General features: G+C 44.7%; 3 pseudogenes across 2 annotated transcripts in view; all 3 read left to right on the top strand.

Moving 5' to 3' along the window:
• Positions 1-12,535, top strand: part of LOC126953147 (class I histocompatibility antigen, Gogo-OKO alpha chain-like) — a 280,609-nt pseudogene extending 268,074 nt beyond the window's left edge. The window contains exon 10 of the transcript XR_007725133.1: positions 12,028-12,535. The product of XR_007725133.1 is annotated as a class I histocompatibility antigen, Gogo-OKO alpha chain-like (transcript). The remainder of the gene's footprint in view (positions 1-12,027) is intronic.
• Positions 1-12,535, top strand: part of LOC126953075 (HLA class I histocompatibility antigen, B alpha chain-like) — a 147,162-nt pseudogene extending 134,627 nt beyond the window's left edge. The window contains exons 2-9 of the transcript XR_007725119.1: positions 8,801-9,009; positions 9,139-9,408; positions 9,658-9,933; positions 10,508-10,785; positions 10,890-11,006; positions 11,449-11,481; positions 11,587-11,634; positions 11,798-12,535. The product of XR_007725119.1 is annotated as an HLA class I histocompatibility antigen, B alpha chain-like (transcript). The remainder of the gene's footprint in view (positions 1-8,800; positions 9,010-9,138; positions 9,409-9,657; positions 9,934-10,507; positions 10,786-10,889; positions 11,007-11,448; positions 11,482-11,586; positions 11,635-11,797) is intronic.
• LOC126953155 (dihydrofolate reductase-like) lies at positions 3,236-3,877 on the top strand (annotated as a pseudogene).
• Positions 12,536-26,995: the final 14,460 nt, after the last annotated feature.

The raw sequence follows: 26,995 nt of genomic DNA on the forward strand, positions 1-26,995 counted from the left end.
TTTTCAATGGAACTCTTCCTTTGAGGAGGATGTTTCTCTGACCATTGTTGGACATTTTGAGCCGGTGCATTTTCCGGTGTAAAGAAATATGACTCAGTGGTCCACATGGTTGCAGTACCTCCCATTCAAGTTCTTTGTAGCACTCCGAGCATTTGCATCTGAGATAAAGGAGGAACCTCTCTTAGAAGCCTGCCAGGGCCTCCCAACCTGGAAATAAAGAAAAACCTTCAGTTCCTTCAAGAGAAATTCCAGGCACCTAGCCAGCCCTAAAAAGCAAGTGAGTGACCTTATAAACAAGAAGGCAATGATAGCTTAAAACAATAGCCAAGGAAGTTAGAGTCACAGGATGTTTGATTCTTTACAGAAACTAAAAACATCTTAACATATATCCCTGGGTTGTTTTTCAGAAACATGGGATCCCACCTAATAGATCCACTGACAGGGAGACCTTATAAAGGGGAAACTGAGGACTGAACTCTGACTGCCGTTCTTTGTTCTAAATTTCTTCCTGAGGGGACTGGAGAGAGTCAAGGCCACAGGCCAGACCTGAATATTCCTCTCTACTCCCCTAGCTGTGTAAGGAACCTTTGCTTCCTTATCTATCACAAATCAGAGAATCTTTAAATCTACCTAAGACCTGTAAGCTCCCTCATCAGGATTTTCCACCTTTTAAGGCCGAAGCAGTGTTAACACTTCTATGCATTGATTTATGATGTTGCCTGTAACTCTGCTTTCCTGAAATTTGCCCCTGCCTTTGAAAATCCTTGCTTGTGAGCCATCAAAAAGGTTGGGACTTAAGCATGAGTTGCCCGATTCTCCTTGTTTGGCACCCTGCACGTAAATGCCCTCCTTTCTCCCACTACAGTCTCAGTGTGGATGTTTGTTTTTACTGCAACATCCCAGGTGAGTGGACCCCAGTTTAGTTTGGTAACACACCTACTACCAACTGAACAAAGCCCACTCCATGGTGAGGATCTATTCCTGCCAAGACCCATTTGCTGCTTCCTGGGGCTAATGGTATCAGTCTAACTTGCCAGCTATGTATTTTCAAGGTCTTCTCATAAAAGAATCTGCCACATAGCCATATGCTATCTCTCTCTCTCTCTCTTTTTTTTTTTTTTTGTTAAGGAAAGCACTTCTTATGTATATTTTGTGCCTGTGATGTGTGGAATGCAAGAGGAATATGTCTTGATTCCACCTATCTCTGCATTGCTAAGGCCCCAATGTCTACTTATTTCATGGACTCAGGCGATCACCACAAGCAAACGTGGATTTTTTGTTGTTGTTGCTTTTGAGATGTGGTCTTGATATGTTTCCCACTTTATAAATAGCTCATATTTCCTGTTCTTTCACTATTGATAGACAATTGTGTTGTATCCAGATTTTACAAGTCGTGCTGCTATGAATAATATTTTCATATATTTTGGCACACACATACAAGCATTTCTACTGGTTGATAACTAAGAGTGCTATTGCTGGGTCATAGGTGAGTAGATGCTTGGCTTAGTCTCTGGTTAACAAATTTCTAGTAGTAAACAAACAGTAGAGGAGCGTGAATCTCTTACTTAGAAATTATTCGGATAATAAATAAGGAAGGAATGAGAGACCGAGACTATAATAACTCTTTTGCAAACCATCATGAGTTAAAGAATTTAACCATTGAATAGCAATGGCAATTAACAACACAATAAAACAAAAAACTAATGTCAGGTTCTTCCTCTTGATGGAAGAACACAATACAATACCATCAAACAAGTACAAGTGACAAAGAAACCAAGCCTGAATATAAGCTAGCCTCCATAGCCAATTACCAATTTAGAGGCAATACAGATAATAAAAACACATATTAAACAATGGCTTGGGGAGCAATCAGCAAAATGCACACTATGGGAAGCTCTACCACACAATATAAATTTCAAGAAAGAATCTATAGAATAAAAGAGAACAAAAGCATATTTCTAAAGGTAAAACTAAATTATAATTTTGGATGATAAAAATATAAAATAGAACAAAGAAGTGATGATCATGAAAGTCAGGATGTATTTTCATTTGGGGGAGGAAAGAGTTTACTGCTGAGCTGGGGAAATGATGGGGCTTCTGGTGTGCTCCACAAACGTCAATCCCTGGTGGTTAATGGGTGTTCACTTTTTATTCAAGGACACAAATTTTAGACCGTTTCTTTTTCCTTCTGGAGTCCTACATTTTCTTTTATGACACAAAGGTTAAGGAAAAAATAATTTATAGAGCATGGTTACTGTTTTGCACATAGCCCCCTCCCCATCTTCCCTCTGAGCACCCAGAACAACCAGCAGCCCCAGGACCCCCAGCAGGGGTGACCTCACTTCTAGGTGTGCGTGCAGCTCACATCAGCAGAGGCAATATGCAGGTCTACTCCTTGACTCTTGGAAAAACCTGATAGGACACAGCTGAGGGGAAGCCTTCCCCGCCGTCTGCAGGCTCTTAGGCCATCAGTGTAGAGGGAGCGGGTCCTCACCTCTCCCACAGGCGCCTTCATGGCCAGAGCCTCCTCTCTGCATGGGGAGTTCATGGCCCTTCCCCTGAACACGGTGACATGGATCTCGCCAAAGGTAGAGATGACACCATTCCTCCCCCACCATCTTTCGCTATAGAGCAACTGGAGTACGTTCCACCCACACACAGGACAGGGAGCTGACAACCAAGGAGGGGAGGATCAATACTCCAGCTTTCTCTACTTGTAATAAGTTCTCCCCATGACATAGTCTTGTTCATAGTCTCAAAATTATTTAAACTGCTACTATATGTTTAGTGGCATATTTATCTATCATAATGTTATTGTATTCTTAGTTACCATTCCCTGTTTTATTTCTCCGTCCAAAAAACACCCAGCTGCTTTTGGTTGGCTGGGCCCTCAGCAGGGGCAGCTGCCAAGTCAGCCTTGGTGAGTGGCGGCGACTCAATTGCTGTGCCCATGCAGTGTCCATCGCAGCCACCACGGCCACTTTGTGCAGGGACTCCATGAGCAAGCCCTGTGCGCTTCTTTTGCTTCACAGGAAACTTGACTCAGGCTGGTGTCCAGTGAAGAAATCCCAGGTGCATGGAAAGGAGAGGAGGGTCTCAGGGCTGTGAGTGATCTGCAAAAGGAAGCGCATGGACCACCAGGTGGCGCTGCTGCGCTGCCCCTTCTCCCAGGAGGTGAATGCTCAGGACGAGCTTTGAGGTGGAGAGGGAGATGTCATTGCTCATCCTCCAGGTTCAGAGTAAAAACCTTCCGGCCAATTTTGGCCGCGCGTTCTGGTGTAGCGAGCGGGCTCGGAGGTGCTCACCGCTGCTGTCATGGTTCGTTTGCTAAACTGCATCGTCGCTGTGTCCCAGAACACGGGCATTAGCAAGAACGGGGACCTGCCCTGGCCGCCGCTCAGGAATGAATTTAGGTATTTCCAGAGAATGACACAAACTCTTCAGGAGAAGGTAAACAGAATCTGGTGTTACATGTAGGAAGATCTGGTTCTCCATTCCGGAGAAGAATCGACCTTTAAAGGATAGAATTAATTTAGTTCTCAGCAGAGAACTCAAGGAACCTCCACAAGGAGCTCATTCTCTTGCCAGATGTCTGGATGATATCTTAAAACTTACTGAACAACCAGAATTAGCAAATAAAGTAGAGATGATTTGGATAGTTGGTGGTAGTTGTGTTTATAAGGAAGCCATGAATCACCCAGGCCATCTTAAACTATTTGTGACAAGGATCACGCGGGACTTTGAAAGTGACACAGTTTTTCCAGAAATTGATTTGGAAAAATATAAACTTCTGCCAGAATACCCAGGTGTTCTCTCTGATGTCCAGGAGGAGAAAGACATTAAGTTCAAATTTGAAGTATATGAGAAGAATGATTAATATGAAGGTGTTTTCTGGTTTATTTTAAGTTGTTTCCCCTCCCTCTGGAAAAAATTATATATCTTTACACTAGAAGAAAAAGACTTTTGTTGACTTTGGATCCATGAATAATTATTTCTAAGCAACATGCTTTTATCCCACACTAGTCCTGAATATATCAGATACCATTTATGAAACATTCTTGCTATAACTAAGTGCCTCTCCAAGACCCCAACTGAGTCCCCACACCTGCTACAGTGAGCTGCCATTCCACACCCATTGCACATAGGACTCTGGCCAGTCCTTGACATTGTCGGGCTTTTCAAATGTCAGTAGTATTTATTAAAGATGAAGATGCACATACCTTCCAACTGAGCAGTTTCACTAGTGGAAAATACCGAAATCTTCCTACGTGTATATCTAGAGGTTTGTAGGCAAATGTTGCAGCCCTGTTTGTAACAGTGAAAAATTGAAAACAACCTGGAAGTCCAGTGATAGGAAAATGAATATATTTTGGTCTTTTGGGGAATCCAAAGCAGGTTCCAAGACTGAAATTTCAGTGAAAGCAGTTTATTTGCTAGGTCTTACCAGAAATCATCAATTGAGGTATGGAGAAATGGAACTGAGAAGGTAAGAAAAGCAGTTTAAAGTCAGTGAGCAGGTTCTCATCGGTAACAAGCTCCATACTGCTGAGATACAGGGAAACGGAGGGGAGAAAGCTGGAGTATTGATCCTCCACTCCTTGGTTGTCAGCTCCCTGTCCTGTGTGTGGGTGGAACGTACTCCAGCTGCCCTATAGCAAGTCCCAGGTGTTTGCAGTAAGAAGCTGCTGGCATGCATGGGAACCGTGAATGGCAAACACTTAAAGCAATTCCATGTTTAAGTATGTAAGCTCTTCATATTTTTTTTTTGGCAGAGTTTCGTTCTTGTTACCTAGATGGAGTGCAATGGAGCGACCTCAGCTCACTGCAACCTCCGACCTCCCGGGTTCAAGCGATTCTCCTGCCTCAGGCTCCCAAGTAGCTGGGACTACAGGCGCGCACCACGACACCCAGCTAATTTTGTGGTTTTGGTGGAGACGAAGTTTCACCATGTTGGTCAGGCTGGTCTCGAACTCCTGACCTCAAGTGATACACCCTCCTCGGCCTCCCAAAGTGCTGGGATTACAGGCGTGAGCCACTGCACCTCGCAGATCTTTATTCTTTTTATGTAATAAAAAGCATAAAGCGACACATGGTTTATTTGAAATACTTTATGATTTAAAAAAATACAGAAGCAGGAAAACCAATTCTAAGTTCAAGTGAGGGATGATGGTAGTTTGAACCAGAAGGTTGCATGTAATAAGAAACTGTGATTTAAGATATATTTTAAGGTTGGAAGTAGCAGGATATTCTGCTGCAGTTTGACTTTGGTTTTGGGCCTATTGAGTTTGAGATGCCTTTGAGAAATGAAGGTAGAAGTGAGAGAATAAAAGAAAAACTGGCCAGGCACAAGATCCCTTGAGACCAGCTTGGGCAACATGGTGAAGCCCCATCTCTACAAAAAATACAAAAGTTAGCTGGGCACTGTGGCGCCCACCTGTAGTCCCATCTGCTCAGGGGCTGAGGTGGATGAACTGAGCCCGCGCGGTCACGGCTGCAGGGAGTTGTGATTGCGCCACTGCACTCCAGCCTGGGTGACAGAAGAGACCCTGCCTCGAAAAAGAAGCTGAAAACAATGGAAGCATGCCTTCAGAATTCTAGAAAGAAAGTGATTTTCAACGGATAAATCTATATTTAGCCAAATAATCAAGGGTGAAGGTAAAATAATACATTTTTAGGCAAGCAAAGACTCAGGGGTTACCTCCATGGACCCTTTCTTGGGAAGCTATTGGAGAAAATACTCCAGCAAAATGAAGGAGGAGACAAACCAGAGAATGACACGGATCCAGCAAATAGGATCCAACACAGGAAATATTCCAGCTATGGAGCTGGCTTAAAAAAAAAAACAAAAAACAGTAAAAATATTAATAGGTTAGCTGGGTGGAATGGCTCATGTCTGCAGTCCCAGCTACTCAGGAGGCTAAAAGCAAGAGGTTGGCTTGAGTCCAACATTTTCAGACCAGCCTGGCCACCATAGTGAGGTCCCTTCTCTTAAAAATAATAATACGTTATTGCCAGATTTGGGGCATTTGGAAAGAAGTTCATTGAAGATAAAGCAAAAGTGAAAAAAACAAGGGGGAAGGGTGGTTAGGCAATCATTAATTCTAGGGCAGAAGGAAGCACCAGATAGGAAGTAAGAGCATATTACGCTGTTTTTCTCAACAATGAGCAATATGTACATAGTCATAATGATGCGGTGACTGCTTAGCCCCTAACTCTGGTAACTACTTTGGGACAATACGGGAGGAAAAGTAAAGGTAGTGATGGTGTAAGAGCTAAATCCTCATCTGTCATTCAAGAAATCACTATAAAATGTATAAAATAATCAAGAAATGACTAGTTATGTGAGGAGAAAGAAGACATTGCTAAAAGAGTTAAAAGTCATTGCTTTGAAAGATTAGGAGGGACGGGGCAGGGGACGGTTAGGATGCATTATAAACAGAAGAGGGTTTTAAAAATTACATGTATTAATATATGCACCCACCTGAAAAACTGAAAAAATAATAATTTGGAAAAACCCATGAAGGCAGCTACCAGAAGGAAAAGCTGAGAGAATGAAAAGTGCTTGTCTCTGGAGAGAACAACTGGCAGGACTGTTGCTTTCATTGTAAGACTTTTAGAGCCATTTGATTTTACTTAACCATTTTCATCTATTTCTTTAATAAAACAACTCTATCATAATAAAAAGTTACATTCATTCATAGAAAACAAAAAAACAAACAAAAACCCTTCGTGCCCAGCCCATCTCATTCTTGGAGGGTGTGAGGGATGAGGGCAGAGGGAAGGGCTGGGGAAGCAGGAGGTGAGGACAAGGAGCAGGGGAAAGGACTCCAAAGCAGTGGAGGAGCCTAGCAGGGGGTTCTCTGCATTCGGTGTTTCTCTGCTGGGCAGTGTGGTAGTTACATGACTATAAATAATTACCAAAATTCACCAAACAGCGCAGCTAAAACTGGTGAATTTTATTACACGTAAATGCCCTAAAAGCAAAAAAAAAAAAAAAAAAAAAAAGGGGGGGGGGGGGAGGCAAAAATAAAGACATATTTAGATCATCAAAACCATAAAATTCATTTCCTAGGGATCCTGTACTATATTTAATTTTAAAGAAAGTTCTTCAGGCTGAAGGGAAATGATACTAGATGGTGACCCAGATATACAGAAAGGAACAATTAACAACAGGAATGATGCACATATACATGTCACATTCACACTCATTTTGTTAATTTCCTGAAGACATATGGCTGCTTGTCTAAAACAAAAAGTATTACACTGTATCATTGAGTTTATAATATAGATTGATGTAATATATAAAACAATAATAGCATAATGGTAGGTTAAATGAAACTACACTGTTACAAGTATCCTTTATTTTGCCGGATGTAGTTTAATAGAACCTGAACTTCACTGTGAGAAGTCAAGAAATTGGGTTTCCATTCTTACAACAATAAAAAACTAGTGTAAAGAAATATAGCTAAAAGCCACTAGGAGAATTAAAACTATAAACTAAAAACTGTTTATTTGACACATAAGAAAGTAGCAAAGGAGGAACAGAAACAAAGAGATATGAGACAAATTGAAAACATTTAGCAAAATGGTAGACCAAAATCCAACCATTGTAAGTGAAGAAATGACACGACCTTGCTCACGTTAGCAGGACCGCTGAGCACTGTGGGGAGAACAGACATGGGCAGGAGGTGAGGGACAGTGTTAGTGCCACAATTCAGGAGTGACAGGGTAGCGGGGACTAAGGGGAAGGGGGGTGTGAGGGATGAGAGGGGCAGAGAGAAGGGCTGAAAGCAGGAGGTGAGGAAAAGGAGCAGAGGAAAGAATTCTAAAGCAGTGGAAGAGCCTAGCAGGGGGTTCTTTGCATTCGGTATTCAATACATTTTGTTGGACTTCCTAAAAACTAATTGGCTCCTTATGATTAAAAAAAAAGAGTTACAAAAATGCCAAGTGTCCAGACAAAATATGCACACTGCTTAGATGTGCATAGTTCACGAAAACAGGCAGTGCTTGAGCGTCGGTGAAGAGCATTGGGACTGCATGGAGCACTCGCAACTTTGAGGTGATGACTACAGGCTCCTGGTTGCAAGAGACAGTAACAAACTCTGCTTCTTTGTATTCAGGAGACGTTCTGGACTCACAGAGGGAAACTCGGGCTAGGGAATGAAGGTGATTTTAAATGCAACAACCCAAAGCCACAGATCCATAGTCTGGGAAAGTAAAACTTAGGAGCTTTGTAATGCTGTTTTGACACAGGTCTTTTACAAATTGGAATTCTAATCATTCAGGGATTACCAACATTGTGCTACCTACTGTATTAATAAACAAAAAGGAAACTTCGTCTCTATGAGAATCTCTATGTGGTGCCTTCAGACAAAACTTCACCAGTTTAGAGAGAAAACCCCTGTCTCTACACCTCCATTCCCAGGGCGAGCTCACTCTCTGGCATCAAGTTCCCCGTGGTGACAGTTTCCCTGCACAAAGGTCCAAGGGGAGAGGTAGGAGTGGGAGGCAGGGAGTCCAGTTCAGGGTCGGGGATTCCAGGACGAGTAGGGAAGGGGAAGGGGCTGGGCGCAACCTGGGGGGTCTCTCCCTGGTTTCCACAGACAGATCCTTTTCCAGGACTCAGGCAGACAGTGTGACAAAGAGGCTTGGTGTAGGAGAGGGATTAGGACGAAGTCCCAGGTCCCGGGAGTGGCTCTCAGCGTCTCGGGCCTTCTCTGCCTTGGGGAGGCGCAGTGTTGGGGATTCCCCTACTCCCCTAGTTTCACTTCTCCCAACCTGTGTCGGGTCCTTCCTCCAGGATACTCGTGACGCGTCCCCAGTTCCCACTCTCATTGGGTGTCGGATGTCTAGAGAAGCCAATCAGAGTCGCCGCGGTCTCAGTTCTACAGTCCCCACCCGCCCATCCGAACTCAGAGTCTCCTCAGACGCCGAGGGTTCGGGTCATGGCGCCCCGAACCCTCCTCCTGCTGCTCTCGGGGGCCCTGGCCCTGACCGAGACCTGGGCCGGTGAGTGCGGGGTCGGGAGGGAAACGGCCTCTGCGGGGAGGAGCGAGGGGACCGCAGGCGGGGGCGCAGGACCCGGGGAGCCGCGCGGGGAGGAGGGTCGGGCGGGTCTCAGCCTCTCCTCGCCCCCAGGCTCGCACTCCTTGAGGTATTTCCACACCGCCGTGTCCCGGCCCGGCCGCTGGGAGCCCCGCTTCATCTCCGTGGGCTACGTGGACGACACGCAGTTCGTGCGGTACGACAGCGACGCCGAGAGTCCGAGAGAGGAGCCGCGGGCGCCGTGGATGGAGCAGGAGAGGCCGGAGTATTGGGAAGAGCAGACACGGATCGCCAAGGGCAACGCACAGACTCACCGAGGGAACCTGCGGACCCTGCGCGGCTACTACAACCAGAGCGAGGGGGGTGAGTGGCCCCGGCCCGGGGCGCAGGTCACGACCCCTCCCCGTCACCACGGACGGCCCGGGTGGCCCCGAGTCTCCAGGTCCGAGATCCGCCCCGAGGCCGCGGGACCTGCCCACACCCTCCACCGAGGAGAGCCCCAGGCGCCTTTACCCGGTTTCATTTTCAGTTGAGGCCAAAATCCCCGCGGGTTGCTCGGGGCGGGGCGGGGCGGGGCTCGGTGGGCGGGGCTGACCGCGGGGGCGGGGCCAGGGTCTCACACCATCCAGAAGATGTACGGCTGCGACCTGGGACCCGACGGGCGCCTCCTCCGCGGGTATGACCAGTACGCCTACGACGGCAAGGATTACATCGTCCTGAACGAGGACCTGCGCTCCTGGACGGCCGCGGACATGGCGGCTCAGAACACCCAGCGCAAGTGGGAGGCGGCCCGTGCGGCGGAGCGGCAGAGAGCCTACCTGGAGGGCGAGTGCCTGGAGTGGCTCCGCAGATACCTGGAGAACGGGAAGGAGATGCTACAGCGCGCGGGTACCAGGGGCACTGGGGAGCCTTCCCCATCACCTCTAGATCGCCCGGGATGGCCTCCCACGAGGAGGGGAGGAAAATGGGATCAGCGCTAGAATGTCGCCCTCCCTTGAATGGAGAATGGCATGAGTTTTCCTGATTTCCTCTGAGGGCCCCCTCTGCTCTCTAGGACATTAAGGGATGACGTCTCTGAGGAAATGGAGGGAAAGACAGTCCCCAGAACACAGATCAGGGGTCCCCTTTGACTCCTGCAGCAGCCTTGGGCACCGTTAATTTTTCTCTCAGGCCTTGTTCTCTGCCTCACACTCAATGCGTTTGAAGGTCTGATTCCAGCTTTTCTGAGTCCCTCGGCCGCCACTCAGGTCAGGACCAGAAGCCCCTGTTCCTCCCTCAGAGTCTAGAACTCTCCAAGGAATAGGAGATTATCCCAGATGCCTGTGTCCAGGCTGGTGTCTGGCTTCTGTGCTCCCTTCCCCACCCCAGGTGTCCTGTTCATTCTCAGGGTGGTCACATGCGTGCTGCTGGGGTGTCCCATGAGAGATGCAAAGCGCCTGAATTTTCTGACTCTTCCCATCAGATCCCCCAAAGACACACGTGACCCACCACCCCGTCTCTGACCATGAGGCCACCCTGAGGTGCTGGGCCCTGGGCTTCTACCCTGCGGAGATCACACTGACCTGGCAGCGGGATGGGGAGGAGCAAACTCAGGACACCGAGCTTGTGGAGACCAGGCCCGCAGGAGGGATGGAACCTTCCAGAAGTGGGCAGCTGTGGTGGTGCCTTCTGGAGAAGAGCACAGATACACGTGCCATGTGCAGCACGAGGGGCTGCCGGAGCCCCTCACCCTGAGATGGGGTAAGGAGTGGGATGAGGGGTCATGTCTGTTCTCAGGGAAAGCAGGAGCCCTTCTGGAGCCCTTCAGCAGGGTCAGGGCCCCTCATCTTCCCCTCCTTTCCCAGAGCCATCTTCCCAGTCCACCATCCCCATCGTGGGCATTGTTGCTGGCCTGGCTGTCCTAGCAGTTGTAGTTACCGGAGCTGTGGTCGCTGCTGTGATGTGGAGGAGGAAGAGCTCAGGTAGGGAAGGGGTGAGGGGTGGGGTCTGGGTTTTCTTGTTCCTCTGGGGGTTTCAAGCCCCAGGTAGAAGTGTTCCCTGCCTCATTCCTGGGAAGCAGCATCCACACAGGGGCTAACCCAGCCTGGGGCCCTGTGTGCCAGCACTTACTCTCTCTGTGTAGCACATGTGACAATGAAGGACGGATGTATCACCTTGATGATTGTGGTATTGGGGTCCTGATTCCAGCATTCATGAGGTCAGGGGAAGGTCCCTGCTAAGGACAGACCTTAGGAGGGCAGTTGGTCCAGGACACACACCTGCTTTCCTCCTGTTTCCTGATCCTGCCCTGGGTCTGCAGTCATAGTTCTGGAAATTTCTCTTGGGTCCAAAACTAGGAGGTTCTGTAAGATCTTATGGCCCTGCATCCTCCCAGTCCCCTCACAGGATATTTTCTTCCTATAGGTGGAAAAGGAGGGAGCTACTCTCAGGCTGTGTGTAAGTGTTGGGGGTGGGTGTGTGGAGAGCTCACCCACCCCATAATTCCTCCTGTCCCACGTCTCCTGCGGGCTCTGACCAGCTCCTGTTTTTGTTCTACCCCAGCCAGCGACAGTGCCCAGGGCTCTGATGTGTCTCTCACAGCTTGAAAAGGTGAGATTCTTGGGGTCTAGAGTAGGGGGGGTGGGGACAGAGGGGAAAGGCCTGCGTAATGGAGATTCTTTGATTGGGACGTTTCAAGTGTGTGGTGGCTGTTCAGAGTGTCATCACTTACCATGACTGACTTGAATTTGTTCATGACTGTTGTTTTCTGTAGCCTGAGACAACTGTCTTGTGTGGGGCTGAGATGCAAGTTTTCTTCACGCCTCTCCTTTTGTGACTTCAGGAGACTCTGGCATCTCTTTCTGCAAAGGCATCTGAACGTGTCTGTGTCCCTGTTAGCGTAATGTGAGGAGGTGGAGGGACAGCCACCCCCGTGTCCACCGTGACCCCTGTTCCCACGCTGACCTGTGTTTCCTCCCCAGTCATCTTTCCTGTTCCACAGAGGTGGGGCTGGATGTCTCCATCTCAGTCTCAACTTTATGTGCACTGAGCTGCAACTTCTTACTTCCCTACTGAAAATAAGAATCTGCCGGGCGCGGTGGCTCACGCCTGTAATCCCAGCACTTTGGGAGGCCGAGGCGGGCGGATCACGAAGTCAGGAGATCGAGACCATCCTGGCTAACACGGTGAAACCCTGTCTCTACTAAAAATACAAAAAATTAGCCGCGGTGCGCCCTTGTAGTCCCAGCTACTCGGAGGCTGAGGCAGGAGAATGGCGTGAACCCAGGAGGTGGAGCTTGTAGTGAGCCAAGATGGCATCACTGCACTCCAGCCTGGGCGACAAAGCGAGACTCCGTCTCAAAAAAAAAAAAAAAAAAAAAACACCAGAAAATAAAAATCTAAATATAAATTTGTTTTCTCAAATATTTGCTATGAGAGGTTGATGGATTAATTAAATAGGTCAATTCCTAGAATTTGAGAGAGCAAATAAAGACCTGAGAACCTTCCAGAATCTGTATGTTCACTGTGCTGCGTCTTCAGCAGGTGGTCATCAGACTGGTGGAGCTTAAGACTCATGTCCATGATCAACTGCAGGGGTGTTGTCCTCATCCAGGGATGGAGGTGGTGTCTGTCTCCTCTCAATATTTTACATGCTGTAAACCAAAAATAAAAATCAAAACCACTCCCTCCCAGTCATTTTAATGGACACCCTCAGCCAGTGTGTTCAAAAGTTAACCTGAAAGACTGACTCAAGCCATCATGGAAAGCAGGTGTTGAACATGCCTCATTATGCCCTCTTCCCTTTTGGAATTCAGGAAAATCTGACCAGGATTTACCATCAACAGAGACCTTAAATCTGATCAGAAACATTTACAATCTATTCTCTCTGAAGCCTGGTACCTGGAGGCTTGATCTGCATCAGAAAATTTGGGACTCCACAACCTCTTATCATAACCCAGACGTTCCTTTCTATTGATAGTAACTCAACCAATTACCAATCAGAAAAATTAAAAAGCTACTTATAACCCAGAAGCACTACCCCGCAACCCTTGCTTGCTTCAAATTGTTCCAATGTTTTGGACCGAACCAATGTATAGCTTAAATGTATTTGATTGATGTCACATATCTTCCTAAAATGTATAAAACCAATCTGTGCCACAACCACGTTGAGCACATGTTCTCCTGAGGGCTGTGTCATGGGCTGTGGTCACTCATTTTTGGCTCAGAATAAATCTCTTCAAATATGTCACCGAGTTTGACTCTTTTCACCGACAGTGTGGAATTCTGGTGCAGTAAGAGGGTTCAAGTGCTGGAGTGTGAGGGGTGGCGAAAAGTGACAAATTTTAATTCTTGGAGCAGTGATCCAGGATGAGGACTTTATCTACTACCTGGTAGGCACGCAGAGTGGCTGAATGAACCAGTGACTAATAAATAACATATTTCCACCCATTCCCTTGAGGATAGATTATTACATCTAGTTTTTGTCTATCCCACTTCATACTCTAGATTATTGGAGTGGCATTCTGTGATAGTGAAATGATTATTCAAACAGCTTCCCTTGGCTTTGTCTCTTACTAGGAGTAAAACACCCAGGTTTGTAAGATCTCCGAGAATCTGGGTCCACACCGATGTTTTATATTAATATCTATATTTTCTTCTGTGTGGAAATATTTCTGGGGAGAGAATTTCTAACATTTATTGGTTTTTATGTGACAGCCTCAAAGGCCTAAAAAATCCTAACTTCTAGGTTAGAGGTAGGGCCACTCCACGTCTGGACAATGAACAGCTGGTAGTAACCTGTGTTTAATAGATTAGGGACATGAAATAAATACTTACATTTTGTCTATCTTTTCCTCTGGGACCAAAAAGATAGAGGTGTACTTGCTTACTCTTACTCTAAGTTTCTCTCTGTGGGATGGTGATGGGGTTTTCCTCCAACCAAATAACTTTCTGATTCTCTAACAGTAGCTGGGAGTACTACAATTCGACTCAATTCTGACACTAACCACCTGGAGTTCACCAGGTAGACACTAACTACCAGGGCTCCCCAGGTTTAAGGGCTCAGTCCCAGAAGACTGTCCTCACTTCAGATGGAAGTCACAAGTATCGGGTCCCAGGTCACCTGCACTTCTATCACGGCTGCAAAGTCAGGGGTCTCTCACCTCCCAAGGACTGATAATTCTTAAACTAACTCAAAGGACTCAGGAAGTTGCTTTAGCCATGTAAAGCCAAAAGAAAAAAAAAAAAAAAAAAAAAAGCCAAAAAGTGTCTGAGACAGGTCTCAGTCAGTTTAGAGGTTTATTTTGCCAAGCTGAAGACGCACCTTGGAAACAGAGACACAAATCATTGTAGCATCGGTGGCCCGTGCTTTTTCCTAACAGGGTTTTGAGGACTTCAATATTTATAGGGGAAAGAGCAGCCAGGAGAGGAAAAAAACAGTCAACTATGCATTCATCTCATGCTCAGGACATCTGCATTTTACATAAGATAAAGTACACTTTGGGTAGAAAAGTCATGGGGATGGGGGCGGGATGAAGGGATGATGTCTTTGTCTTTGTCTTGTACCTGTGAAGATAAGCTGTTAATTTACATTGTCGGGTGGAAGGCAACGAAACTCTGTTTTAGAGTAAACATGTTGGGGCCCTCGAGGAATTGTCTTGTGAGCAGTTTGTGAGGGAGGCCACCTGGGGAGATATGGGGTCTTCTATCTTTGCAGTTATTTGTTTAGGATCAAAAGAAAGGCAATTTTTCCATCACTCAGTCTCCAAACTTAACTTTTCCCTTTGGTATAGTGAATTTGGAGTCCTGAAATTTTATTTTCCATTCACACTCAGTATTGCAGTTTCTTTTATTGTTGTAGCTTAAATCCCCACTTTTTTGGCACCCGAGACCAGTTTCACGGAAGACAGTTTTTCCATGGACCAGTGGAGGTGGCGGAAGGCAGAGGGAAATGGTTTTGGATGAAACTGTTGCACCTCAGATGATCAGGCATTAGTGTTTCATAAGGAGCATGCAACCTAGATCTCTCGCATGCAGAGCTCACAATAGAGTTTGTGCTTCTATGAGAATCTAATTCCGCCACTGATCTGACAGGAGGCGGAACTCTGGTGGTCATGCTCATGCTCTCTCGCCCACTGATCACCTCCTGCTGTGCGGTCTGGTTCCTATCAGGCCAGAAACTTGTACCAGTCCACAGCCCGGGGGTTAGGGACCCCTGGTTTAAATTATGCCACTATAGCAGAACACCTGAGACTGGATAACTTATAACAAACAGAAATTTGTTTCATTCATGGTGTGGAGGATGGGAATTCCCAGATCAAGGGACTGTATCTGGTAGAAAACAAAAGGGCAAGAGAGGGTGAGAGGTGGGGGGAAAAGGAGGTCAAAGTGACAGCCTCAGGTCCTTTTATGATGAGCCTTAATCCATTAATGAAGGCAGAGCTCTGATGGTCCAATCACCTCTCAAAGGTCCCATTTCTTAAAAATGTTGCATTCGGGATGAAATATCCAACACATGCTTTTTTGGGGAAACATTCAAACCATAGCACTTATAAAGGATACAAATGGGCAGCCAGATGAAGAGGTGCACAGGGTGAGGTCTGGAAGGGATCTGAGCACAGGAGCCTCTGTCCCCATGGAGATGGAGTTCACCACCCTCCCAGCACATGGACAGAGGGATGTGCTCACCAATTGGGAAGCTCTCCGAAACCCAATCTCTAGAGGTTTCTATGTAAATTTCATTGTGTAGGCAAGACTAATTAAATCACCAGCCATTGTGTGACTGAACTCAACCTCGAGCCCCTCTTTCCTTCCTACACTTTAGGGATGGGGCTAAAAGTTCTAATCCTCCAATCACAGCTTCGTGTTTCTGGCAACCAGCCCCCATGCTGAAGCTATCTAGGAGCCCCTCACCCCATAGTCAACTCATTGCCCTACTGAAGTCATGTTTATCACTGAGGAGATTGCAAATGTTTTCGAACCTGGTTGTCAGGAAACAGGGACAAAGACCAAATATTTTTATTGGAACACAGATCACACCCTGGTTTTCACCACATTATCTCTTTTTATAATATTTATTATTTTATTTTAGAGACAATCTCTTGCTCTGTTGCCCAGGGTAGAATGCAGAGGCACAATCACAGCTCACTGTAACCTCGAATTCCTGGACTCAAGTGATCCTTCTGCCTTGGCCTCCTGAGTAGATAGCATTACAGATGCACACCACCATGCCCAACTAATTTTTAAATATTTTGTAGGAATGGGTCTCACTATTTTGCAGAGGCTGGTCTCAAATCCTGACCTTAAACGATGTTCCTACCATTGCCTCCCAAACTGATGGAATTACAAGCGTGAGCCACTGTGCCTGGCCAATCACAGATCTCCTACACCAGAAGAATCATAACAGTGAAAAGATCCTGGCACATTACCAGAATCCTCTTTGGTCATTAACAATTATCCCAGTGCAGTCCAAAAATAGGAACAGTCTCAGCAACATATGGCTGCACCCTTTCAGGCATCTGGTGAAATCGAGCTAAGAGACAATACTATCTCTTGCTTATACCTCTTTCGAGTAGTTCATGTAACATTGGATTTTCCTCATTACATAACCCATTTATTCATTCATTTACCCTCAGCTACTATTTCTCCTTCTCTTCATTTATACTAAACATTTATAATTTTGGAAGGAACACTAGGTTCTGCTGCTGTGCTGGCTTGGACTGCAGGGACCAATATTGCTCCAGCAAGTGTCTCCTGTCATCCGTTCCAGTTCATAGAGGGGAGGGTTATGCAGGTGGAGAACTGGGTGGCTATCTGATCCCAGGCAATACAGCTGCATTCAGTGTTAGCCCCAACTTTGCCAGATGCAGTGAAGGCACAACCTACTTCTCCAGGCCCTTAGGAATTATTACATAAAGGACATAAAATATGTTTACAGTTTCTTGCTTAGGAATAATTCCTGTTTCTGGACTCTATTTGCATCCTTAGTCCTGGGACCACTGCATCAGGTATGAGAAAAGCAAGTTGAGGTGAATTACAGTCATCATTCCAGTGTCCTCCCACCATGGGAAGGAATATATGTAGATCACACCAGCACCTTCCCCTGATCCACCAGGAAAAGAGAGGATACTCTCATGTCAAGTGTGAGCACCCTCATGAAGGTGTGTAAGCCCACCCTTCGTGCTTGTTTCCCCACTCTTGCTTTATACACCCAATGTTTCATTTGGCTATTTTAATTCTCTATGGAACTCTTCCTTGGAGGAGGATGTCTCTCTGATCATTGTTGGACATCTGAGCCGGTGCATTTTCCGGTGTAAAGAAATGTGACTCAGTGGTCCACACGGTTGCAGTACCTCCCATTCAAGTTCTTTGTAGCACTCCGAACATTTGCATCTGAGATAAAGGAGGAACCTCTCTTAGAAGCCTGCCAGGGCCTCCCAACCTGGAAATAAAGAAAACTTTCAGTTCCTTCAAGAGAAACTCCAGGCACCTAGCCAGCCCTAAAAAGGAAGTGAGTGACATTATAAACAAGAAGGCAATGATAGCTTAAAACAATAGCCAAGGAAGTTAGGTCACAAGATGTTTGATTCTCAACAGAAATTAAAAATAACATCTTAACATATGTCCTTGAGTTGTTTTTCAGAAACATGGAATCTCACCTAATGGATACACTGACAGGGAGACCTTATGAAGGGGAAACTGAGGACTGAAATCTGACCGCCGTTCTTTGTTCTAAATTTCTTCCTGAGGAGACTGGAGAGAGTCAAGGCCACAGGCCTGGCCTGAACATTCCTCTCTACTCCCCCAAGCTGTGTAAGGAAGCTTTGCTTCCTTATCTATCACAGATCAGAGAATCTTTAAATCTCCCTAAGACCTGTAAGCTCCCTCGTCAGGATTTTCCACCTTTTAAGGCCGAAGCAGTGTATCACTTCTAGGCATTGATTTATGATGTTGCCTGTAACTCTGCTTTCCCGAAATTTGCCCCTGCCTTTAAAAATCCTTGCTTGTGAGCCATCAAAAATGTTGGGACTTAATCATGAGCTGCCCGATTCTCCTTGTTCGGCGCCCTGCACATAAATGCCCTCCTTTCTCTCACTATAATCTCAGTGTAGATGTTTGCTTTTACTGCCCCAGGTGAGTGGACCCCAGTTTAGTTTGGTAACACACCTACCACCAGCTCAACAAAGCCCTCTCCAGGGTGAGGATCTATTCCTGCCAAGACCCATTTGCTGCTTCCTGGGGCTAATGGTATCAGTCTAACTTGCCAGCTATGTAGTTTCAAAGCCTTCCCATAAAAGAATCTGCCACATAGCCATATGCTATCTCTCTTATTTTTGTTAAAGAAAGCCCTTCTTATGTGTATTTTGTGCTGTGATGTGTGGAATGCAAGACGAATATTTCTTGATTCCACCTATCTCTGCATTGCTAAGGCCCCAATGTCTACTTATTTCATGGACTCAGGTGATCACCACAAGCAACGTGGATTTTTTTGAGATGTGGTCTTGATATGTTTCCCTGGCTGGCCTCAAATGTTGCTCAGGCTAAAATCTAACTCCTGGACTCAAGATATCGTTCTGCCTCAGCTGCTCTCATAGCTGGAATTTCAGGTGCACCTGGCAACCACTTGGAGACAAATTCTTGTTGATTTCAATCACCTTCCAAACCTGGAAGGGAGTTATTCTGAGAGGCACTGAACAGCACTGAGGGGACGGTGCTAAATGATTCATGAGAAACTGACCTCGTGATCCAACCACCTCCCTCCCTCCAAGCCCCACCTATAATACTGGGGATCACATTTCAACATGAGATCTGCAAAAGAACAACATCCAATCTATATCAGGAATCAACAGATCTTACATTAATCAACCCCTCAAATTACCATAGTGATTTCCACAGGACTTGCCTCATATGGGCATTCTTTTCATAGGTAACTTTCCCATTGCTCTCCTGATTAATTATACGGCCTGGCCATTAGTCACTCCCTGTAAGTCAGTAAAAATTAAAACATAGGAGCTTTATCATTGTTCAATTCTTCCACCACTGCTAAGAAAACACTATGCAATTAAGTCCACAAGAGCTCTTCTGTTTTTACCTTCTTTGATCAAACAGGTGGACTTCCAAACAGGATGTTGTCCATTCATCTTGCAAAGGCTGGACACAAACCAACCAGCTGTTTGTGGGTCAGGTGACTGATACTGCAGTTCAAATCCCAGCGCTGTCTGCTGCAGAGTTCCATCTTCCTCGAGGAAGGTCAGTGTTTTGTTTAATTTACACCTTCAATGAATTGAATGAAGCCCACCCACATGATAGACATCAATCTACTTTATTCAAAGTCTAGCTATTTGTATGTTAATCTCATCCAACAAACATCCTTACAAATCATCCAGAATAACGCGTGACCACCTATCTAGGCACCATGCTTTAGTCAAGATGACCAATATTTTTTTTCATTATTACACTTCAAGTTCTAGGGTACATGTGCAGGTTTGTTACACATGTATACATGTGCCATGTTGGTTAGCTGCACCTGTTAACTCGTCATTTACATTAGGTATGTCTCCTAATGCTATCCCTCCCCACTGCCCCCACCTCATAACAGGCCCCAGTGAGTGATGTTCCCTACCCTGTGTCCAAGTGTTCTCATTGTTCAATTCCCACCTATGAGTGAGAACATACAGTGTTTGGTTTTCTGTCCTTGTGATAGTTTGCTCAGAATGATGGTTTCCAGCTTCATCCATGTCCCTACAAAGGACATTTGGGTTGCTTCCAAGTCGTTGCTATTGTGAATACTGCCACAATAAACATACATGTGCATGTGTCTTTATAGCAGCATGATTTATAATCCTTTGGGTATATACCCAGTAATGGGATCACTGTGTCAAATGGTATTTCTAGTTCTAGATCCTTGAGGAATCGCCACACTGTCTTCCACAATGGTTGAACTAGTTTACAGTCCTACCAACAGTGTCAAAGTGTTCCTATTTCTCCACATCCTCTCCAGCACCTGTTGTTTCCTGACTTTTTAATGATTGCCATTCTAACTGGTGTGAGATGGTATCTCATTGTGGTTTTGATTTGCATTTCTCTGATGGCCAGTGATGATGAGCATTTTTTCATGTGTCTGTTGGCTACATAAATGTTTTCTTTTGAGAAGTGTCTGTTCATATCCTTTGCCCACTTTTTGTTTGATTTTTTCTTGTAAATTTGTTTCTTTGTAGATTCTGGATATTAGTCCTTTGTCAGATGAATAGATTGTAAAAATTTTCTCCCATTCTGTAGGTTGCCTGTTCACTCTGATGGTAGTTTCTTTTGCTGTGCAGAAGCTCTTTAGTTTAATTAGAACCAATTTGTCTATTTTGGCTTTTGTTGCCATTGCTTTTGGTGTTTTAGTCATGAAGTCCTTGCCCATGCCTATGGCCTGAATGGTATTGCCTAGGTTTGCTTTTAGGGTTTTATGGTTTTAGGGATGACCAATAAAATCAATTATGACATTCTTCAATATAAGAATACTCTGAGGAAATTAGCCTGTGACCTAATAAAACAAGAAGCGAACACCTGTTTCTAAAAATTTACAACCAATAGTCAAAAAGCCCTCCCTATAGATTGTTTCTCAAGTTCACTCTATAATTCTGGGTAAAAAACAAACAAACATGTATTTATTGAAAAGTACAGAAGAAGAGAAAATTGAAAAAGCAGAAAGTGAAAAAACTAATAATAATAATACAGATGACAGCAGGTATTTCATTGGAAACAATGCAAATAAGGAGACAGATGAGCAACATCTTTAGAGTCCTAAAAGGAAAATGCTGTGAAACTAGATTCTATTCCCGGAAAACAATACCTTTTTCAAATATATATGTATAATTTTAATTGACAAAGTATAATACATTTGTGAGATATTGTTTGATGTATTGATATATATATACCATGTGTGATGATTAAATTAAGCTAACACACCTTGAATATATCTATCAAAAAATAAAGGGATTTTAAGCCAGGTGCGGTGGCTCATGCCTGTCATCCCAACACTTTGGGAGACTGAGGTGGGCAGATCACGAACTCAGGAGTTCAAGACCAGCCTAACTAACATGGTGAAACCTTGTCTCTACTAAAAATACAAAAATTAGCTAGGTATGGTGGCACGGACCTGTAATTCCAGCTAGTCAGGAGGCTGAGGAAGGAGAATCACTTGAACACGGGAGGCAGAGGTTGCAGTGAGCCAAGATCACACCATTGCACTCCAGCCTGGGCAATAGAGTGAGACTCTGTCTCAGAAACAAACAAACAAACAAATAAAAAACCAAAGGGATTTTAGACATACAGCGAGTGAAAAAACAACCAGTAGATCTAAACTATAATAAATGTTTTAGTCCTTTAGTCAAAAAGAAAATTAAGGGACTAATTGGCATAGCATTTAATGATGAAGAGACAGTTTCATTGACCTCTCCCACTGAGACAGAGAATGCAGCCCTGGGGCCTGGGAATTTCTCAACCCAATCCACCACTTTGGGCACCTGTGCACTCCTCCTGGGTACCTGAGGTTGGGTGCTATCTCCTTAGCTGTCACCTACCTGCAAACACCACCTATGGGCATCCCACCCAGCCTATCACAGCTGCCGCTAACAATGCACACTGCTTGGGACCCAGATAATCAGCCCACCATTGCCACTGCCAAGCTAGCTGCCCAGGAGCCAAAGACCCCACCCACCCACCCAGTCAACCACTGCCACTACTGGCATCCAAGCAAGCCACCCAGAGGCCCAGGAATCAGCCCACCAGGAACCACCAACACAAATGCCAGTATACACCACCTTGGGGCACAAAGATAGGAACACGCAGCATACCACTGCCACCACTGGAGACTGAAGACTGTCTCATGTGGCATCCCAGCCCCCAGCACATCGTCACCACAGTCTCACTAATAACCACACCCTAATGCACAGAAGAAATCACAGATACCATTAATATTGTCTACAGCCAAAGAAATTATACAGAGACCATAGTACTCTACTGTGTACTACACCCAGAATCAAATCCAAAGTACCCCACACAACCAACACCATAGACTTATCTTCAGGAAGAAGTTCTCCACAATGAAACAAAATTCAAAAATAGGAAGAAATGGCTCTTATATCAGATGCAAAAATGTTAATGTTAGGACACAGAAACATGAAAAAGAAAAAAAGAAAAAAAAAAAACCCCAAAGGAACACAATAGATCTTAATCAAAAAGAAATATCAAGATTCCAGATAAAGGTTTCAAAACATTTATTTTACAGAAGTTCAGTGAGATACAAAAGAATTCTGAAAAAAACACAAAGAAAACATAAAAATAATTCAGGATATGAATAAGAAGTTCACAAAAGATATAGATTTAAAAAAAAAACAGAAATTCTGGATGAAAGAATTCATGACATGAAATTCCAAATACATTTGAAAGCTTCAACAACCAACAATACTAGGTCAGGCAGAAGGAAGAATTCCAAATGTTGAAGATATACATTGTGAAATAATTCAATAAGACAAAAACACACACACAAAAAGAATGAGCAAAGACTTTCTGACATTTGGTACAATATAAACAGCCAAATATTCAAATTATTGGTATCCTCAAGCGAAAAGAGACAAAGAACAGATTAGAAAACCTATTTAATGAAAGAATAGATGAATAATTCCCAACTCTAGCAAGTGATTTGACATTCAGATACAAAATGTTCAACAATTCTGAGAAAACTACAATGCAAAAAGTTGTTCTCCATGGCATGTAATCAGACTTTCTATAGTCTATGTAAAATGCAAATCCTAAAAATAGCAAGAGAAAAGCATTTAGTTACCTATAAAGGAAACCCCATTGGACTAACAGCAGATTTTTTTTTCTTTTTTCTTTTTTTAAGACAGAGTCTTGCTATGTTGCAGACTGGAGTGCAGTGGCACAATCTTGGTTCACTGTAACCTCTGCCTCCTGGATTCAGGTGATTCTCCTGCCTCAGCCTCCCAAGTAGCTGGGATGACAGACACACGCCATCACATCCAGCTAATTTTGTGTGCGTGTGTGTGTATTTTTAGTAGAGACAGAATTTCACCATGTGGGCCAGGATGGTCTCGATCTCTTGACCTCATGATCTGCCCACCTCAGCCTCCCAAAATGCTGGGATTACAGGTGTGAGCCATCGTGCCCAGCTCTAACAGCAGATTTCTTAGCAGAAATCTTACAAGCCAGAAGAGAATAGGATAGCATAATGAAAGTCCTAAAAGAAAAGAACTGCCAAGCCGAGAGTAATAAACCAAGCATAATTATTCTTCATAATTAAAAAATAAATTATCTTTCCAATACAAGCAAATGCTGAAAGGCTTCATTACCACTAGACAGGGCATACAGGAAATGCTCAAGAAAGTCCTAAACCTGGAATTGAAAGGACAACGTTTTCGACATTTCCACATTATCACCATGGAAACATACCCAAGTGTAAAACTCACTGGTAAAGCAATCACACAGAAGAGGAAGAGAAAGGTCTCAAATGGTCCTACTACAGAAATCCACCAAACCATAATGACAAGCAATAAGAGAAAAAGACAGTAACAAAGGACATATAAAATAACCAGAAAACAACAATGTGACAGAAACAAAGCTGTTGGGAACAGGCCCCCCAAAATCTGGCCATAAACTGCCCCCAAAACTGGCTATAAACAAAATCTCTGGAGCATTGTGACATGTTCATGATGGCCATGATGTCCACGCTGGAAGGTTGTGGGTTTACCGGAATGAAGGCAAGGAACACCTGGCCCACCCGGGGTGGAAAACTGCTTAAAGTCATTCTTAAACCACGAACAATAGCATGAGTGATCTGTGCCTTAAGGACATGCTCCTGCTACAGATAACTAGCCAAACACATCCCTTTATTTTGGCCCATCCCTTTGCTTCCCATAAGGAATACTTTTAGTTAATCTATAATCTATAGAAACAATGCTTATCACTGGCTTGAGTTAATACATATGTGGGTAAATCTCTGTTCGTGGCTGTCTGCTCTGAAAGCTGTGAGACCCCTGATTTCCCACTTCACACCTCTATATTTCTGTGTGTGTGTCTTTAATTCCTCTAGCGCCACTGGGTTAGGGTCTCCCCGACTGAGCTGGTCTCGGCAGAAAGTCTCACATATTAATAAAAATCTGGAATGTAAACAGATTAAATCCTCCACTTATAAGATTTAGAATGACTGAATGGGTAGAAAACATGATCTAACTATATTCTGCTTACAAAAAAACTCACCAGTAATACCGCCTCACCACAATCCATAGAGACAGAAGGTAAAAGAACGGCAAGAGGTTATCTATGCAAATGGAAACCAAAAGTGAGCAGGAGTAGCTATACTTATAGCAGATACAATAAACTGTAAGTCAAGAACAATTTTTTTTAACGATAAGGAAGGCCATCACATGATCATAAAGAGATCCATCCAAGAAGAGAATAGAACAATTCTAAATATATATACACTAAACACTGGAGCACCTAGATTCATAAAACAAGTATTACTATATCTAGCAAGAGAGATAGACTCCAACACAATAAGAGAAGGGGACTCAACATCCCAACCTCAGCATGAGACAGATTATCTACATAGAAAATCAAGAAAGAAACATTGAATTTAAACTGAATTTTACACCAGCAGATATTTACAGAGCATTCTATCTAACACTACAGAATATACACTCTTTTCATGAACACACGGAACACTTTCTGGGAGAGAGCCTATATTAAGCCACAAAACAAGTCTCAACAAATTTTCAAAAATTGAAATTGTTTTGTTTAATTTAATTTAATTTAGGAGAGCTAAATAATTAAACATGAGGCCAAAGTACATAAGAAAGCAGCAGCCTTTTATTGCAAATATGCACACACTCTCGGGCGAGGTTCTCCGGTCCTCAGGTATGGGGCCAGGGAAGTCGCGCCAGCGCTCTCGGGTGAGTTTCTCCAGTCCACAAGTAAGAGGGGCCGAAGAAGTCACACTGGCTCCTGCCAGCGGCGGACTTTTATACATTGTTAAAGGAAAGGGGAGGGCCGTGAGTGGGACAGGGGCGTTTCCATAGGCCTGGCTAGGTAGGTTTTGGTTTTCCTAGATTGACGTCACATGGCACATGCTCAGTTGATCTGCATTTTCCCGGGTGCGGGCTGCATTTTCCTGTGCACGGGTAAGTTGGTGATGAAGAACCCGGAAGCAACAGGTACTGCTCCATCTTGTTCACCTTCCTCCATTTTGTCCCTTCTCCCTCACCCAAACAGTCCAACCTCTTATTGATTATAAGAATTTGGGGCGCCATTGACTGTCTGGCTGCTTCCTGCTGTTAAGGGGCGTAGTTAGGGTCTGAGGTTGGCAGTTGGACGTAGGGATGCAGGAGCATTTGGTTGAAGGTGACTTGGGTGATTTCTTGGACCCTGGCTCAGAGAAATTTTATTAGAATGGGAGCAAGACATAACATAAGACAGAGGATTAGTATGGGAATTAGGAATGGAAGCATCTGCTGTACTACAGGCAGTAGCCATACCGGTGGTCCGGGTGTTAAGAGGCCATTAAATTGTTGAAGCTCCTTTTTGATTTTGTTTAATGTTTGGACATTGGTGTCAACCAGGCCTGATTCATTTATGTAGTAGCAACACTCCTCTCCTAGGAAGAGGCATGTTCCTCCTTTTTCAGCTGTAAGAAGATCTAATTCCCACCTATTTTGTGCCGCTACCTGGGCTACTGAGGTGATTTGACATTGTAAAGAGGTTAGGCTTTCAGCTGAAGCCTCTATGGCTGCTTGGACCTGAGTGGAGAGGGTCTGTGTGGATTGAATTGAGTGGGTGAGGGCCCCTGTTCCAAGTTCTGAGGCTGCTAGGGACGACGCTAGGGAAACCCCAATAACTAAGGGAAGAAAAACGGCCAGTTTTTGAATTTTATTGCTGGAAGTGGTAATCTGTGACGCTAGCTCGGACAATTCTGCTTCACCATATAGGGTTAAACTAGGCACTAAAGACACCGGAACGCAAAGGGATTGGGTGATGGAGGTGGGGTTAAGAGTTTTAGATAAAGTTTGGTTACACCAGAAGTAGCCGCCAACGGGGGCCGTCTGGGTTCCCTTGGGAGCTTGGGTGTGATTATATCATGAAGAGTTGGGAGTAGAGTAGCAAAAAGGAAAGGTTTGACTCTGTGGATTATGGTACAATGGGACTTGAGGCAAGGATGTTGCTTGAGAGGAGCTGGTAGAGTTGGTGGTGATATTGAAAGCGGTTAGTAGAGGGACTGCCACTAAGGGAGCTTTTCCGAGTGCAGCGCAAAGGAAGCAGTGGGAGAGGTTCCTTACTCCGGCAGCCTGGGTTAAGTTAAGTCCTTGGCAAATAAGTGTTAGCCATGAGAATGCGTCCTAATTGTTAGGGGGGTTTGGGGGGCTTAACAGCTTCTGTATTTTTTGTTCATGAGATTTTACGGCTGAGGTTAAATTTTGTAGGGTCTGTACACCCTTAGGGAGTTGTACTTGCTGAACGTATATTCTCTTTACCTGGATGGTTGAGGTGGGATATGAGGAAGAAGTTGATGCATATAGTCCACCTTTTACTCCCTGGGCCTACCGAGGGTCCCAGGGATCATTAATAATAAGACTATACGTTCCTGGCAAAGGGCTTTGAAACATATTTTTATGTTGAGATTGTGCAAAGAAGTCATACAAAGGATGGATTTTGCAGTAATTGTATGGACACCTTAGGTTGGTTTCTTGCCAGGGGTTCTTACAATTATATTCTGTTTGGTCATATAAGAAACATATGGCCGGGAGGCCTCCAGTGATGGAACTTAGGGAAAAGTTTAGGGAGAGGGCAGATTGACAGCCCTGGTGGGGGACATTCTGCAGTGCCCTGCATGACTGAGTGTACCTGGTTGTCTGTAGACCAGGTTTCAGTTATAGAAAATTTCTATACAAAGTTAGGATTAATAAGAGTAACT

This window comes from Macaca thibetana, chromosome 4, assembly GCF_024542745.1.
Source record: "Macaca thibetana thibetana isolate TM-01 chromosome 4, ASM2454274v1, whole genome shotgun sequence".
Lineage (NCBI taxonomy): Eukaryota > Metazoa > Chordata > Mammalia > Primates > Cercopithecidae > Macaca > Macaca thibetana.